This window comes from Struthio camelus, chromosome 8 (genome assembly GCF_040807025.1).
Source record: "Struthio camelus isolate bStrCam1 chromosome 8, bStrCam1.hap1, whole genome shotgun sequence".
Classification (NCBI taxonomy): Eukaryota; Metazoa; Chordata; class Aves; order Struthioniformes; family Struthionidae; genus Struthio; species Struthio camelus.
In genome coordinates this window covers 10,361,648-10,379,938 of record NC_090949.1, presented here as the reverse complement: position 1 = coordinate 10,379,938, position 18,291 = coordinate 10,361,648, and positions in this window count along the sequence as shown.

The window sequence follows — 18,291 nt, the reverse complement described above, 5'->3', positions numbered from 1 at the left end:
CACCAGAAGGGTTTAAGTTAAGTAGAAACAAAGTATTAGAGGGAAGTTTGGATGCAGGTGGCTGTGGTACTGGTGACACAATTCCTTCCTTGGTTAAAGGAGATGGGGAAGTTTTAGAAAATAAAAATTGGCAGACAGATACAAGGCTAGTGTTTTTATATGTTTGGAATAGATGTTTATACTTGTCTGCATCTGTTCATGAAACCGACCTGTTACTGGCAGTTCTTTCGTTTGAATTGCAACATCTACAGTTTCTACACAAATGCTTCTTTACTGGCTGTTTAACTAAGCAGCTCAAATGAGCTTATCTGGGTTTTCTTTAAAATTCATGACATCCTTTTTAATAAATGGTTATTACAGGAAAAATAATCGTGCATAAACTATCTGTGCATAAGCATATTGTTATTTCAGCTCCTTAAATTTCTGTTCAAATAGCATATTTATTTATTCTTGTGATGCTATAGAGGTGGAAAATATATGATGTGGAGTCTTTTGTGCAGTTTATCCAGGCATTATCAATAACGACAGGGTCACTCCAGGAAATGAATGCTGAAAATCATTAAAAAATATACAGGTCAGTTGTTAATGAAGAATAACTACTGGGCAACGTAAGTCATACTTAACTTTTGTTTCTTACAGTTACTAAGTCCACCATTGTGCTAGAGAGATTTTTCTTCATCTGTGGAAGGCTGGGGAGGAGAATGATTCCCCCTCCCACCCACCCCCCCCCAAACAAAGTACAAAGAGGGAACAAAGAAAGTGAATCATATGACTTGAAAATGGAAAATATTTGATGTAGTATATTCACTTATTTATACAAAACTTTTTTTGCATGTGTTTTTTGGTGTTTTTTCTGAAACTAATTTTGAACAGCTTTGAAATTTTGAAAAAGCTTAGTGATATTTGAATTTATATTTTCACTGACCAAAAAAAAAGAAATCTCAGTTTTAAGCTATGTTTTAAGTTAATCATGAGTCCTGTGTAGTCTCTCTTCAGAACTGTTTCTGCAGGAAGCTATACTTCTTCTCCACCCACAACTTTTTGCACTACTTTTTCCATACTTTTGTTCCAGGTCTTTTTAGAGTGTGTGATTTTTTTTGTTTGTTTGTTTTAGCCAATTTGTACGTGTGGCACCTTATTGCCTTACAGAGTAATACTGAAGTTCATTGATCATTCAGTTAATGATGTAAAGGATAAATCTCTCCTTTACTGTTTGAGAGTAGAGTGATGCAAGTCCTTAGCTTTACAAGACTTTTTGGCATTAGTTAGTTAAACCTATAGCGTTGGAATATTCCTAATAGTGAATGAGAAACAGTTATAATGAATTTTCTTTATTTTATTTTAGTTGCAGTAATGGTGTGTATTCCAAAGGTCTGACCTTTTGGCAGTGAGATTATTTTTCTACTTTAACTCTCCATTTATGTAATTCTCATAGAGGGCCTAATAAATTACTAAAGAATGAGTGAATAGAGAGCATATATTTCAACTGTAGGGTACTAACCTAAGTAATTTTTCATCTTTAAGCTTTGCAAAAGTATTTTCCTTTTAATATTTTTTGTTGGTTTTGGCAGTCTTGCAGCACTATGTTAAAAAATGTGATTGTCAGGAAGTAAAGGAGCTTTTTGAAATAATATTCTCTCGTAAAATGTTCTGCCCAACTGACAATGTGGTGATAAATTCAAGTAAGTGCTTTACTTGTAGCCAGTAACAAAGTTCTTGTATTCATCGTTGTATTTGCCATCATTAAGCAAAGTTGCAAAAGTGTGTTACCTTGCATTTGTCACAAGCTTAAAAAAAATACATTAAAAAATTGTTAGCTCATATAATTCATCGTAGTTGGACTATGAATCTGATCCTTAAGAGTGTTTACAACGTATTGCGTAGTCCATCCAGCAAAATTGTGAATCTGTTTATTTCTAGATGAGTGGCTGGGAAGCAGCAGATCTCGGTAGTGCTAGTTGTGAACATTGACAAGTTCTCTCTTGTCCCCCCGCTAAGCAATAGAGTTATTACAAAAATCTCTAAATACCAGATCACCTGCTGTTGCTTTCAGGTTACACTCGCTTGCTAGAGAAGCACTCCTGTCTTTTTAGCTGGCAGTATAGGACTTACTGGTGAGATGCACAACAATATATACCTGTCGAAGACTGGGCTTCTGTTAGTCTGCGTATCTTGTTTGTCAGACTTCAGATGTGCTCTTAAAACGTGGGCTGAGCACTATATTTTCTTTATCCAAAGAACTTACAAGCAAATCAGGGGTTTCCCCTGAACTCTTATGTAGCTTCTGTTAGACTTGATGAATGTAAGCAAACTAATAATATTTGCACATCCCTCAAACTACCCCTGTGGTGGCCTTAAGTAGGCCTTTGATCTTCCAAAGCTTTGTTTTGTACATGCATAGATAGGTAGGTACTAAACCTTTCTGTAGCAACATTTCATCTTAAACTGAGTTGTGTTACATATTTATATTGGTAAGTAAGTGGCTGGTCAACCTCTTCCTATGTTAAAGAATGTTTTATTGTGGCATTGGTAGCATCCAGCCTTAAAAGAGTTACAGAGCTGGCTGTATAGGGAACGTTCTGGCCTTTGCTGAACATTAAACATGTACTGTTTGCGTTGTCTTCCAGAGTTGGAAGTAATACTTGAAACAGCTGAAACTCTTCATCTCATTTCTCAAGGAAAAGGGTGCTTGCTTTATCAGCCTGAGTAGGTTCCGTATGCTGGGAGGTGAGGAGGGCTCGGGAGGAACTAGAGTTCATGCTGAAGCATACGCTGTCAGACTGGTTTTGAATCTTGTATGTGAAGAAGTCCCTTCAAAGTTAGTGGGGGCAACTAGGATGGCTAAGCAGCATCAAACTGACAATATGGTTAATCCTGGAGTAAAATAAATGTGCCCAGCAAAGAATACTTGTTGGAACCTTGGTCAACTTCATTTATTTTTTTTCTTTTTGGTTGCTTTTCATCCTCAAAAGCATATGTAATATGGAAGCAGTTCAGTGAAGAAGCGTCAAGTTTATAGTCCGTGCTCAACTAAATACCTTTGGGAAAGAATGTGCAAATAGTTGCTCCTGTTGCTGCAAAGGATTTGCTACTGTAAAAGGTTGTACCTGTAGCTTGCAGAGTGTTGAGAAAACATTGAATAAATACAGTAACAAAAGTTGTGGTTTTTTAATAGTGAAAGTATGTGATGGGTAATAGGTTTTGTAGCGGAGAAGTAAAAGAAGCTATTTTAGAAAAAGAAAAACAAGATTAAAATTACATCGTTGAGCACGTGTAGGCTTGATCACTTGGTGCCTTAGTAGTGAAACTTCTTTTTGTTAAAATTTATTCATTTCTGAGATGCAGTTATGCAGGACCGTGAAATCTGAATCTTCTCTGGGGTCCCTGAGCAATCTCATGAAACAAAACGTAAGTGTAAGTGCATCCTTAGGGGTTCAGCTCTGAGCTGTGGAGGAAATAGTTATGTCTATATGTTAATGTCTTTTTTTTTTAATTTCAATAAATACCTAATAGGGATCTTTCATATGCCATGTATTTTTTGTTTTATGTATTTTTATCCCCTTAAAAAGAAAACTAGCAGCCTAGAAGCTCATAGTAAGTTCTGGTAACATTATCTTTAGCGTTCAAGAAATAACTTATTCAGAGAAAGTGATGATAATGCAGAGTTGTTCCCACAGAGGTACAATTACAAGGCTGTGTTTTCTCAATGGCCTGTGAAATTGAGGCAGTCTACTGTTCTGTGTACTAGTCACAAGTGTTGCAAAAAACAGCTCTGCTGTGGAGCCGCCTTGTCTAATCTGGATAATCTCACTTCCCTCTACTAGTAAGATCTATATTGAAGGAGCATTCCAAGTCTGCTGATGAAAATGTTTTGCTATGATAAGTATTTTCCATATTTTGTACAGTTTGTTTATGCTTTAGTTACACCAATTGAAGATCATATTAATGTTTGACTTTTTTTTTTTTTTTTTAAACTATACATTGTTAATTGCCCGGGATACATCTCTGACGATAACTAAGCAATCTTCTGCAACTTTATCAGAACCTAATATTTACAGTTCAGCAAATGAAAAATAAAGTGTGGGTTTAAGCCAATTTTTTTATTAACTTCAGCTAATGTTATTGATGGCAGTCTGGAGGCAAATTAGCTGCTGTATCCCACTTTAAACAAAAAAGGAGATAAAATACCCACAAAATACTTCTCATAAAAATAACTTTCCTCTGATTTTTTTTTTAAACATCTAGTAGTTCCTTTTATTTGAAAGATTTTCTGCAAATGTATGCACAAGCATGTATATGAGTTACCACTCCTTCACAGCAAGTGCCCAAAGCTTTTATGTTAACAAATCAGATTTTTCTATCCTATCCTGAATGGACAATATTATACTGGGTAAGACCAAACAGTTTCTGGTTCAGTGTTCCTGTCAAGTTTATTAAGCTATTATTATTATTAAGCTATTGCACTGTTCCTCTAATGGAAAAGCAAAGAGTAAGCCTGGAGGAAATACAACATACGTGTGTTCTTCCGCTGATCCTACTTAAAGTAACCTTCTGAATGGTCAATACCCATCCTGGCTTGGCTTGTCACAGTTACTATGTGGTGCATTTCAAAAAATAAAATAGCGTTATGGCTTCTGAGATTTTGTTTTTCAATAGAAAAATTATTCTCCAAGGGCAGAAGAGACTATTATGAGCTTTTTCTTCTACCGCTTCTCTTTCTCATTCTACTTTTTATTGTAATAAAATTCTCTGGTCAGTAATTCTTTGGTCATCTAGGGAAGGTTTCACACTGCTGAGAAGCAGAGAGCAAAGGACCGCAAAACTGTGCTATCCAAGATATCCGAGACTTATCGTCCAGAAGTAATCTGTACGTCTCTGTACAGCGTTATGTGTGCCATGGAAACACATTGGGAGGAAGAAGTTCTGTGCAGCTTCTTCTGTGGCATTTCATCCGAGTGGCTTAATAAGCCTATAAAGGCAAACAACCCCCCCGTGGACCGGACTAGTAACTCTGTACATGCTTTCTGCTTATTCACAAGTCAGGAGGAGGACAGACTTTCCACATGTGGCCTCACTGAGCTGGGGTTAGTCCTTTTTGGTGGTATTCTTCAGACAGTGAGTAGTGATGCATAAAGGCATTGTGAAACACTTGAAATTTTTCCTTACTGAAAACGTCTCTTCCACTTCCCACCTTTAAGGTTCAAGTATCTACTGGTAAGATCTTGAAATGTTCTATGTGTTTATAATCCATGCTGTTCAATAACTCATTTTATAATAACTAGAGAACTTAATTTTAATCCCCATTAAGACAATTTGGATTCTGTTTAGTGTTTTAAGTAAACAAAGCTTTTTGAAGTTCTGTTGTTATGTCTTGAAGCATGAAGTCACATAGTAGTCCTAAGAAAATGAGTGAGCATATGTGTGCTTGCATGTGCGTGCAGTGATCAATATGGGAAGTCAGGTCCTCTTGTATGAAAACAGAGAAGTTTTCCTGTTTCTGGGAAGTTGAATTATTCCTGTTCAGACTCACTCTCCACTGTGGAAGAAGCTGGTACACCAAATGCCCATATGGTGGACTTTTGAGTGCATACCAGGCTGTGCCGTAGTCCTCCTAGATCTCACCATTTTCAGCTTTATAACTTGGTGTCTTGGGCAAAGAAATTTTGGAAAATGTTTCTCTCTTTTTGCCTCAGACACCGCCTTGGAAAAAGGGAACAAACAAAAGTCAGAAAGTTTTATATAGCATTTCTTGGCTCTGGCAAGGAAGGTGGTGGGAGATTGGAAATAAAATGGGAACACCCAAACGGGGAGTAATAATGGGAAAGCCTAAGAAAGAATCGATGCACCAATTGTGGGTTGTCTGTCCCTTTTTCCAGAAGAAGGGAGGAAATTGGATGAGAGAGACTTTCCTCAGTGATCAGGAGATGAGCAGTAATTACATGGCAGTCAGACTGCAAAGTTGCTAGCGAAGTCTTCTGATGCAGGATGTTCTGGGGAAAAGGAGGGTGCTTCCTCCCTAGGGCTGCTAGGATGACCTTTCAATTCAAACACAGCACTTCTGAATGGCTGTGTTGGCTTTTCATATGTGCATATATATTTATGAGATCTGATGTCTGAATCTCCTGAAATATTTTTTGACGCAAACATTTGATTTAGACAGGCTTTTTGCAGAAAGTAAGTGAAAGACCTATGCAGTAAACTTGACTGATCTGAAGTAAAGTTTACAAATGCTAATCCCTATGCTACTCATTCATCTTTCCTATAGAATACAAGTGTCCTGTGTATGCCTTTTAGATGTGGTTAGACCCATACACTTGTTTTGCTATGCCATCTCTTCCAGTAACTTTTGAATATATGCAACCTCTTCTTAGTACTTTATTTTGCATTTTTCTGCAACATTGAACATCTTATGAGATGGGTTTTAGTCTAGCAAGCATTCAGCATGGTCTTTTGCTTTGGTTCCTATAAATTCATTCTTTAGTTTTTTACGTAAAACAGCTCCTGGTCTGAAGCATGCTGTTACATGAATGATTTACAGTTTGTTTCTAAAAAAGTTAATTCTGTTAGCATTTGTTGTAGTAGTTTCTATTACGTTTACAATGTTAGGTAATGAAAGAACCAAACCCCTTAGTATGTTGGAAACATGTAAGAGTCAGACAGGACTATAAAAACATTAGTGAATTCCATCAGCAGCAAGAAATTTTGCCCGAGGAAGTAGCGATGGATAATACTGTAACATGTGATTCACTCCGCACTGAACTTGATTCATTTCTTGTGATTCATAATAAATCACTGAACATGCATTTTGCAGTGGGAGAAAGATCACTTTATGTCTAGCGATATGCAATGAAAATAACTAGCAGTTTTGGTTCTGTAGGGAATCTGTTCAGTGGTTGCTTGACTGAAGGCATACTAATCATTATGAAAGTTCTCGTAAGTATTATTTTATAAATTACCATTCATGATGAATGTTAAATACTTAGAATACTAGAAAATGTCATCCATAAGTTTGATCAATTAAAACAATGCGAAGTACTAAAGTAAGTAAGTGAGGCCAATTGAGAAGAAAGCCTCAACAAAGAGAGCAGAATTTCCTTTATTTTGCAGTGTGACAAAAGCTTTTCTTATGCCTCTCAGTTGCTGTGCTTGTGTAGTTGTAGGAAGCATGCCAGATAAGAAACTACCGTTATGCACGTGGCAAATTCCATAACCAAAGTGATTTGAAAATTAAATTTTAAAACTGAGGAGAAAAAAGTCGAATGAACAAAGTTTAAATGTAGAATTTTAGTCTCTGCTTTAAGCTTCAACTTACCTAAGAAGGATATTTTATATTTTTACTTTGAATTAATTTTATTACATGTACTTAAATTCATACATTTGACCTGCCTTTGATGTTGCACAACAAATATGGAAAACAGCGTGACAAATGAAGATGGAAAACGTGGTCTCCATGTTCCATGTCTAAAGAACCTCCTCCCCCCTTTTTTTTGTGTGTTTTAGTGGCAGGCCTGGAGTTCTGAGGATTCCTGAGCCTCTTGCACTTGATGCATTGTCCAGAATAGAGCCTCTGGCAGCTTCAGCTGATTCTTAATATCCTCTGATTCTTAATATTTTGATTGCTACTTCTGTTAGCTGTTTTTTTAGCTAGCAACCACCAAATCCTACAGACTCTCTGGAGCTGAATAGCCTCCTAGCCTTCAACCTTCTTGTCGTCTTGCTTCACTTGATGCTGTGCTACTTCTGCTTCAGTCACTAGTCAATTCAATTAGATTCAGTGACTATAGAGATACTTTTCAGTGCTTACGTTGTACTGCAGATCGTGCTTTTTCTAGCTTCCACCTTCTACCTCGCCAGCAATCCCAAGATGTTGCAATGTAGCCTAAATACGAAAACAGTCCTCAATAGCTGTCATAAAGGAGGAGTCCTGAGGACAAAACATTCAAGTCAAATTCCTAATAACATAATGACAATAGCACGCTACATGGGTATACCTTCTGTGTGCATCTCCTCTACATGCTCAGACCCCTTTAATATTGTGGAAAATTTAATTCCATGGTTTTCTTGTGTGCTTTTCAGTTACCAAATGGGACAAGAGTTGCCAGTGTTGTTTTGTATTAGAGTTTAAAAAAAAAAAATTAAATATAATTTTACAGTGAAATAGCAATACAAAAGTCAAAGCTGAACCAGAATGCTCGGTCAACCATTTTAGAAATATTTTCCAGTTTATCCAAAATTGGGCACTGCTGTCTCTCATTTGGGTTTTGGTAAGCCTGGCCCCTAGCAGTGTTTGTGTGAGGGAAGGAGGGAAGAAACTTGTTTTGTTTTCCTTGGAAAGGATGCAGCAATTCCCAAATGCTGTTTAGCTGGAATTTTTGATTCTGCGCTTTGAAGTGGGATGAGACACTTCCAGTAGATTGTTATCCTTTTTTGTATTTCATGAATCACTTAAAGCTGCACACTGCACCATCTGTTAACAGTCTGAAGCCACAAAACCCTATTAACAGTATTGTTTGGGTTGCTTAACAGAGCTCTGACTGAGCGTGCCTAGAGCCTGCCATAGACTCAGGATACCAAAAATGGTAATAATTCTGACCACCCAAAAGGAAGCCAGGTGTAATTGATACGGCAGTGTGCACTGCACAAGTTGCATGGTCTTCTGACTTAAGGAAGAGTTAGCAGTGCTTGCATACAAGATGACTGGAATTGAAGCTCCTTGAAGAGTTTATGGAAAACTCTGAAAACAGAGCTGAAAAATGGAGCTCAGTAACAACAAAGAGTACTCGGGTTGGAAAAACAAGACAAGTGGCCTTTTCGATCACACAGACAACTGTTTGGCAGCTTCTGCCAAAGTCGAAAGGACGCGAGAAGTAAATTTATACAATGTGAGAGCTACTTGTTTTTCATGTTAGATTGAACCGTATTGTTGTAGTAGTGTTCATGCAGGATTTGCATCAGGATAATTGCATCCTGAATTTACTGTGGTTCTTTCCAAAGCAACAGAGTCCAACTGAATACACGATAAAGACGGGCAAGTTAGATAGTGTAATAAAAGAAAATGTCCTTGGACTTTTGTCACCAGAAATCTAGGGGATTTGGGGGAATTTGTAATGCAGATAGAAGCAACGCTTGAAAATATGCTTTGGTTGTGTGTCAGGAGAGCAAGACAAGCTAAGAACCCTGCTGCTTTGTATTCTAAGCAAATAAGAATTGCTCCTTACTCTTACAGCTCCTGCACCAATTTTCATTAGCATTAATGTTTCAGTCATACTTATTTTTCATCAGAAGCCTTTGAACTGTTCTGGATGTCTGCTTTTCTGCTGTGTAATCCTGGGTTATCTAATTTTCTCTTCCATCCGTGTCGATACATTACTGTAGCTGGCAACTGGAGATATACACAGATACACAAAACCATTCACCCATCCCTTTTGTTTATGATAGTGTCTCTTTTACTGCAGAGCTAAATTCAATAAATTCTATCTACCACATGGTTTATTGCATACACAACACAATGTACAGCAAATAAAGTAGGAGTTAAAGTTCATAGGTCACATCTGCTGTAAAATCTTAATGACTGTTCTTAGAGCAGACACACTGGTACATTGTATGTTTTCAGCTTCTATTTTAGGTAGCCTGAATTTACCGTCCTCATATCTTAGCAAATATAATTCCTTGCTCTATGGCAAAAGCCTAGATCTAAAGGTAGTAATGTTCACTGTGACTCAACCAAAGTCCAGGTCCTTGTTCTGACGTGGAGACTTTGTTTGCCTGCATAAAATCCTTTATCTTAAAACCGTACTCTCAAAAGGACTATGCTGATTCTCTGGAGAAAATAAAAATATTTAATAGGAAAATAACACAGTACATCATCAGATGCATCAGCCATTCCACTGCTGAGAAAAACTGGTGTGGCCGTATGGTTTTTAAAGATGAGCCATTTTAATTGGTTATGATTTTATGTGTTTTAATTAGGTTTTGTGCTTAGATCTCAAATACCCACTTGAGGATGTTGTTGGTTATCCTGTGTGTCATGAAAATGTCCTGATTAACAGTGGGGCTAACCCAAGAACGTAACTTTGGTAGATGTTGTCACAACCTATTTGCAACTGTCCTGTCTTAGTGGAAGAGGATTTGTTTCCCAGCGTTTGGCTGATCCCCCGTTCTGCAAATATTTGTGTGGATATGAAGAGTCCTGCTGAAGTCAAAGAGATTTCTCACATTGATCATTTGTGTAGGCTTGTAATAAGGCTTAGGTCTGCATGTATAATTCACGTGCTTGATCAGTTACTGCCTTTGGGTAACTACCTGCTGTTAGACGGTACTTACGAACTATTTTCGTCTATGAGCTCCTCTTGTGTAACTGCAGTAGATAAATGCCTACAATGTTTCTCTCACGCTTTAAGTAAAACTTAAAGTTCAGAACGCTTCTAAGAGTGATGAGTTAAAAATGGGATGTTTAATTTAGACTGGGCTTTAGTCCATATTATTCTTTGTCCATTATTTATAAGAGGTTTCATGCTTTACTGTTCTCTTGCGTATTCACCAACTTGCCAAGAGCTCTGTGTTTAAGGTCACCATTTCTTTCTTCTAACCACGTGTTGAACTACTGAAGTTTAAAAAAAAAAAAAAAAAAAAAAAGTGCGATGCTCCTGTTCTTCATTTTTACCTAAGCTTATCTTTATCTTTTGTTGTGCTTGAAATTCTTTGCCTGACCTTCCCCCTCCCCCCAAATATATCAATTTTCACAACTTCCTTGTACAACTAACTTGAAGAAAAGAAGAAAATGGATTGATACTTATAGATGCAAAGGTTATTTCAGAATTACAAGATATTAAAATAGTGTGCTTTGCCTGAAGTACTAATTAATCTAATCCTAATGTATGCTTTCACATTGTTTATCTTTGAGGATAGAGAGTTCAATAATTTTCCAAGTTTAAAATTGGTCTCATTTCTTTGACTTCTATATAGAAGTGAGAGGCAAAGAACTTTTACTTAAGAAAAAAAAAAAAAAAGTTTATTCTCTTTTTGTCTAGCTTCCCCACTGGGCTTTGAAAATACTGGAGGTGTTGGCATCTTAAGGTATATTTTTACTTTTAGCTGTGAGACATACAACATGTGTGGTTAGTACATACAGAGTTAATGAAGAGTAAACACTAACTAGGTTTGTCCTTGTATTTGCTTTGCTGTAAAAACAGCCTCCGGATTTACCAAAGACCCGAATTTTTCCTTGTATCTCAATATGCAATTTACAAGACCAAGTCAAGGTTGGACATGGGCTCCATTTGGGAGCTACAATTACAGTGTCGATAGCTGCCGGTTAGATTTATTGACGGATTCTTTTTTCTTTTAGACCGTTTCATATACCTAATGCTGTATGACATGTGGGACTCCAGAAAGGCTTGTGACACCGATGAGGGGGAGCCAGTCAGGTGGGATGTTTACTTTTCCAAAGATAACACATGCCGGGAACTGGGGGGAACGAGCCTGTGGCAGATCTGAGACTCTCCTTTCTGTACAGGCCAGATAGGGGAAGCAACAAGTCTAGATATCCTCCATGAAGATGTTTCTGACTTAAAAGCGTCTTCAAAATACCCTGTCCTATACTCTGAGAAAACAGAGCTGTTGGTATGGGATTCTCTCTAGCTACTTGCTCTTCATGTTTTTAGCCTCTTTGTACATAACCTAAGTTGGCTAGAGTACGACTAACACAATAAACGTAAGGTAAATTTATTCAGGGTAGAGTAAAAAAAGACTAGTGTAGGAAGGTCCTCCGGTACTTGCCAGAGCGGACAGTGTTACTGTGCTTATAATGTGTTCTTACCTACTTACTCTAGATGGACTGAGGTACGCCTTCCCCTCCTGCACTCCTACCTCCAGTGGCCCAGCTGTGGGAAAAGGAGAGGATTTCTGGTTTCTTCCTTGGAGAATGCCTTAACCCCAAGGTTATTATGGAGCAGGCAAGTATTGTCACCACTTCTACCCTCTGCACACCTTTAAAAGAGGCACGTGAATGCTGTTCTTCCTTTGCAAGCAAGGTTGTAGTAATGTGTTCAGAAAGCTTTCCATGCTGCTCTGTGTGGGCACAAAGTTGCAACCCCACGTGATGCTTGTGAGCTTAGTATCCTGGGCTTGCAGGGGAGGGAGGAGGAGGATTTAAGACAGCGTTGCCTGTAGTGTTTGTCATAGGTCCCTTGTGGCTGTCTCCCTCTTACCGTTTAAATTCTCCTGCGTTGCAATAGTGAACAGCACCTTACTGAAGCTTAGAGGCCATCTGACTAAAAGTTACAGGCTAAAATACTCAAGTTCTTTATTATGCTTGGATCTGAAGAGTTCCTGTGGAAATCCTTGCCCTCTCCTCTGTCAACGTGTATATGATGTCATATGCTACTTCTGGAACCGTGTCTTTGCATTAACAGCAGGCAAATGAAACCCCATGCATGGCACGTTAACAAATGTCGGAGTCTGTGTAATGCAGGGATGACCCTAAATTACTGCTCACGCTCTAATAGGTTCTTGGTTGTGATTATTTACACACAGTTACTATAGTCTGTTGCTGTAGTGTGTTCTGCACCAATTCCTTTAGCAGGAGGTCAGGCTAGGCTAGACCAGACTGAACTATGTTTACAACTAGGTTATAATTTTCAGAGTCTAACATGGTTTGACTATAAGCCTGCAAAGAAAAATTAACTCTTTATGACAATCTGAGGAAATCATTGTGAGAGAGTCCCTGGTAACAGTCTTTCTGATGTAGATAAGTTTTGCGTTAACTGGGTAAGGGTGCGTGTTAATGTAAACACTCCTAAAAGTTAATATTAAATCAATTTTACAATATTTTTGAAATCCTTTAAGTAAGGAAATTGGTACTCATGTTTAGTTGCATCACTTCTCTTAGGATCCGTTTTATTTGCATCTTTGTCTTTCATCAAGTCCTTGGCAGTAACTAGTGATTAAATAGGGCAGTCATCCCCATATTTTAAACCCTAAGTTGTTGACAGGACCAAAACCAAATTGTAACAAATATCCGTTTTTACCTTAAGATTTGCAACTAATGACTTCTTGTTTGTATTGTTTTGCTTGAGTTTTTATGCAATTTTCTCTTCTTGTTTTGTATCTGGAGAATTATAAATGACTTTCATGAGCAGGCATGTGGCGTTTCATATTCTTAAGCAATTGTTACTCTTTTTACACAGATATAAGGAATTTTGCCTAAAATTGTCAATAACTGGTATTTCAGCAAGCATTTTGATACATTTTTTTAAAATAGGCTTATAGTTGAGCTCAAAATCCTACATGAATAATGCTATTTTTTTCATATGTTCTCTGTTCTGAAAGGTGTTTTCCCCCACTTTGAAAAAAATGTGTGTGGATTCCACTAGAAGATAAGATATCCGCTGTCACAGAAAAACATTCTTCTCAAGATGTTTTTCAGTCGCTGCATTAAACTTATCAACATCCATCATGTTTTTGGGCACTTCTATTCCTAACATGAAGAACTCTTATTATTTCATAGCCCTTTCCAACAAACTAATACCTTTATTTGTTTAGTGAAATGTCAAATGCAATATCCTATTTGGATGGGAATGCAGGATATTTTGTCATAGTTTCCTGTGCAAAATGGCATTCACTTTCTGAAGTTGAGCCAGTGGAGTCAGAGAGCTAAGAAGGTTTTAAAAGACCTTTGGTAGACTTCAAACTAACGTGCACTCCAGAGCTATAGTCTAATTTGAAATAAAATTGAGCCATGAGGGCATGAGATAAGGATGTCACGGCTGAAACGGAGATTCTTGCTCCCGTAATCCTTACTGCGTCTGCTGAAAAGCCGTTCATGAGAACATTTGATTTTTTAATTTCATTTCAGCAGAATAATTTGATCTTGGTCATGAATCTATACACTAGTTTGATTTAGGAGTCTCACTTAGTCCCAATCTGAAAATAAGATTCCAAAATATATATTTTTAAGTCTAATTCGAATAGATGCATTGCAAAGGAGCCCATGGGCTCTAGCTGGCCGGGCAGTGCTAGCTTAGTGCCACTGAAATCAGCGACACTAAATCAGTTTACAGCAGCTCTAGTCCCCGTTTGTTTATGTAACTGCTGGAACAGAATCCAGTGAAGTTTACGAAGGCAAAATACTATAGTATCTGTGTTTTGATCCTCCGTGTCATTTTACATCAACAAATTCAGATAGAAGAGGAGGAGGAGCAGTTCCAACATGTGCATGGTCATTCCATATCCCCACCTGTATTTTCAGCTGAGAGTGATTTTTAACCAGTTATTATTGTGCCTACAAATCAATGTTAGTTTGTCAAAGTTATGCTTCAGGCATATCGACATGATAACAGCAATTGTGAAGAGACGCTTTCTTTTCTGATTCTCGTCTTAATTCTGATTTTAAGAAAATCCTGGAAGTTAAAGCTCAGTCTTTTTACTATCCTATAGAGATGGGAGAAAGAAGGGACACCTAAACAAAAAGAAAAGGGACCTCTTGCCTGTGCTTCTCATCGCAGCCTTTGTCTAAAAATCTGAAGCTACTATTTAGGGTATTGCCCAGTTATCCTGCTTCCAAGGGATGCTCAGGGTTGACAGGGCAAACAGTTTTAGTTCCCCAGGAACCTACGCTGTATCTGATTTTAAAATTGGCTTCATTCAGTTACTGGGAATCTCATCTCTCTATACAGTAAACAGTAGGTACAGAAACTGTATGCTTATCTTTATTAGGCATACCTTAGGCACAATGTGCCTAATTCCTGCTCTGGCATTTTTATGATATGCTCTGAGGCATAAAATGCCAGAGGGATAATATCTGAAGTTTTATTAGCACATTCTGTTAACAGCTTGATTGCTACCTCTCTCTCTCTCTCTCTCTCTCTCTCTCTCTCTCTCTCTCTCTCTCTCTCTCTCAAGTCCTAGTAAGACAGAATTTCAACAGCCATCACAATGTCCTACTCTTGCACTTCTAACAAGTCATTGGCGTAGACAGAGGAAACTCTGCATCTAATTCCAAAATGTACAGACTGTGCATTTGTAGCCTGCCCTTTCAGAGCTGTCCGTAATACAACATGGCTTTATCACTTCCTTGTTTTAAAAGGAAGTGGCTTGTGTTGGCTATCTTGCATGTGACTGACTGCACTGTGACCTGAAGCAAATGTTTTGCTTGTCTTTCATAATACAAGCTGTCTTGTGGGAGAAAGCAAACCTGAGCAAAGGGAGAAAATGCATCTCTTTTAGACAAGTAATTGTTCCCTATTTTTATCAGGGTCCAGTCTTTTTCCTACAGTCAGAAGGATTTTAACCAGTGTGAAGAGGACAAATAATAGCCTGCAGAGACTCTGATGCAGAAGCATTACTTGTGAAGTAGGTATCAGAAATTTTGTCCAAAATTCACTCTATGGGATTTCACAGAGCTGAGTAAACTGGGTGAAGTCAGCTCCTGAAAAATGGGTAGAGCATCAGTTTATGCACGAGGGTGGGAAGCGTTTTTATGGATTATGCCCTTTGGCTTTCAGACGGCTGCAGTATCCCACCCAGGGCCTCTTTAGCAAACATAAGTGCTGCTGTTGCAGAGGTGGTGTGCCAGCTGCTCAGCAGCAAACCAGGTGGGCGTGAGCCCTTGTGCAAATAGTAACAGGGACTATGCAGATTCTATAGGGGATGAAGTTAACGTGCAATATCTTGTCTTGGGCGTCCATTTCTGGCTTTCTGCTGTTGCATTGCACGTAGTCGTCCTTCAAATACAGGACTTCCAGTTCGGCCGAGGGGAGTGGGGGGTCCCCATTGCCCCATCAGAGAGCAGGAAGGGTAAGCAATATCTCGGTTTTCTTGGATAGTCTTGGCAGCTTTTCAGTGCTGTTTCTGACACAGCTCGGATGTGCCGCATTATGTGCGTCTCTGCTTTTATCCTGAGGCTTCTCTCAGGAAATAGCTTAGCTAATTTTAGAAGCACAAACAGTTGAAAGAGGCCCATTGCAAATGTGACTAGAGTATCTCCTGTCTAATCAGTTATGAAATCTGATTGATGCTAAAGCTTTTTCTTAGTGGAATGTTTCTCTGTTAATTGGGCAGAGGAGAAAAACGCAACACAGATCTTTTACCATGCAGACGTAAATGAACAGAAGCTCTTTAAAAGTCGACTTGTGGGAAATGAAAGAGTTTGATGCAATACATCACGGGCACGAAAAGGCCAGATGACAGCTTTCCGAGTACAATTTGGCCTGAAGTCAGATAGGAGAGAGGAAAAAAAAAAAAAAAAAAAAGGGTCTATGACACTTTTTGCCCAGCATGACCTAAGGAAAAATACTGGCTATTGCACATTTTGCACTTGTGCTTAGCTCTTGCATGCAGTCTCTGGCATATCATGTTCTGTAGTGATTAAAATACAACTTGTAGTGACAGCAGGAACCCAAATGCCCTTCTGAACTGTGTGCAAAGTGTAACAATTGTTCCTTCACATCAGGTCACGTTTCAGTGTATGTTTTGGCAACTGCTTTTTATTGCAATTGATTCTTGTATTGTGGCCTTGAATGAAAGCATGGAAAACACAAAAATCTTATAGCAATATTCCTGTTTATAAGGGACACGTAACTGACTGTCTAGTCTATGAACCATGTATGGATTCATGTATGGGAGGCAGAGCAGACAAAAATGAAATAATAAATATCAGATAAAAGTGAGCTCTTCCATTTAAAACCTTCTATCTAAAACCTTTTGTTGCTTTTTTTCGATTGTATTGCAGAATGAACAGTTGCAAGAGAATAACTGCTTTCACTTGCTTTTTGCACCACAAGCAGAACTAGCAATGGTATGTCTGTAGCAGAACCAAAGCAGCTCCAGGGTGCTCCTCTCTGTCCAGGCTGCCTTCAAGAGCCTGGGTGATGAAGACAGCGTTAAAGAGGGCATACAAGCTTATTCGCTTGTGTGCCATTATCTCCCTTATCCTTTCTTGGTATCTGCTCCTGAACAGATGCTCTACCATGTTGCAGGTAGAGCATCTACCCCCCCCACTCCGTTCTTTGCCTGAGCTTTGGATTTAGCCTTAGCTGAGTCTTACGTAACTTTAGTAAACTTGAAAGTGTTACTCGAACTGCAGGCATGAGAAACAGACCTAAACAGAGAAGGTTTGAAACTGAAAGGTTTGAATCTAGCTTTAAACACTCACAGATTTCTGGCTTGTTTTTTGTTCCACCTGACTGTGCTTCAAATTTGCTTCTAAATGTCATCTTTGAGAAGACTTTCTTTTTTTTCTTTATAGTCTGGGCCAGAATGAGCACTCATGAGAGATTTCTTGTGCGAGTGAAGGCCTCAGAGCCCAAGTAACGAAGGCAGGAACAGTTGTGTCACTACAGCTTGTTATGACTCCCTGCCATAGTGTGGTTTTACCGAGTTCTTGCCACAAACTTTAGTGGATCAGTCAGTGCAGAATACTTTTGACAAATCCTACCCACCGTGTATTTTCAGAACCGTAGATCCAGTTTGAGAATATGCGTTAAGACCCAGCATGAAGCACAGAAGTGAGTCCACTGAGTCAAGGAAACTATTCAATTATTCATGCTCTTAAAATTATTTTTGTGCTCAAGTCACTGCTGAGCCAATAGCAGTCAGATATTTTGACCTTTGTAAACTTGTGTGTGTGAAAGCTATTTTTTGGAGAGATGCAAAGAATTATATGAGTTGGGATCCTTCTTTTGAGCCACATATCTTCCCAAGATACAATGTGTGGCCCTAATGCAAAGAAACTGTAAATGGTACAATTTATCCAAAGTATTATTCTCTTGCTGTGCCTAAACTTCAGAGGAAAAACAGTTTCTTAATAGTTTGTATGATATAGTGAATAATAATATTTGTATTTTATATTGAGAAAAGAATAGCATCTCATGAGTCATGCTCACACTGTGGGGTCTGTGTACAAAGCTTGCAAGGCCTTATGTGTTCCTGCAAGAGCGCTGAAGCTTTGAGGTTCAACAGTCTTGCTTCTTCCAACAAGAAATCAAAGACAGATTCTTGCGGTACTTTGACAGGAAGAGCTAAGCCTGCTTCAAGAAACACCTCTTCCTATCAGATCTGAACAGAGGAAGGGAACTATATATAGCTAGGAAATATAACACGAAGCCTCATTAAGGATCAGACTAAGATAAACCTTTGTCCAGAAATCTCTTGGATTTTCTTGGTGTTATCAGCTGGTATGTTGGGGATAACGTGTTTATTGAATGTTTTAATGTGTGACTGCTGTTTTTTTTCAAGTTTATTGCTTGTCATCTGTTTTAAGCAGGCTTCAGGTCACTTTGGCCAGGATTTATT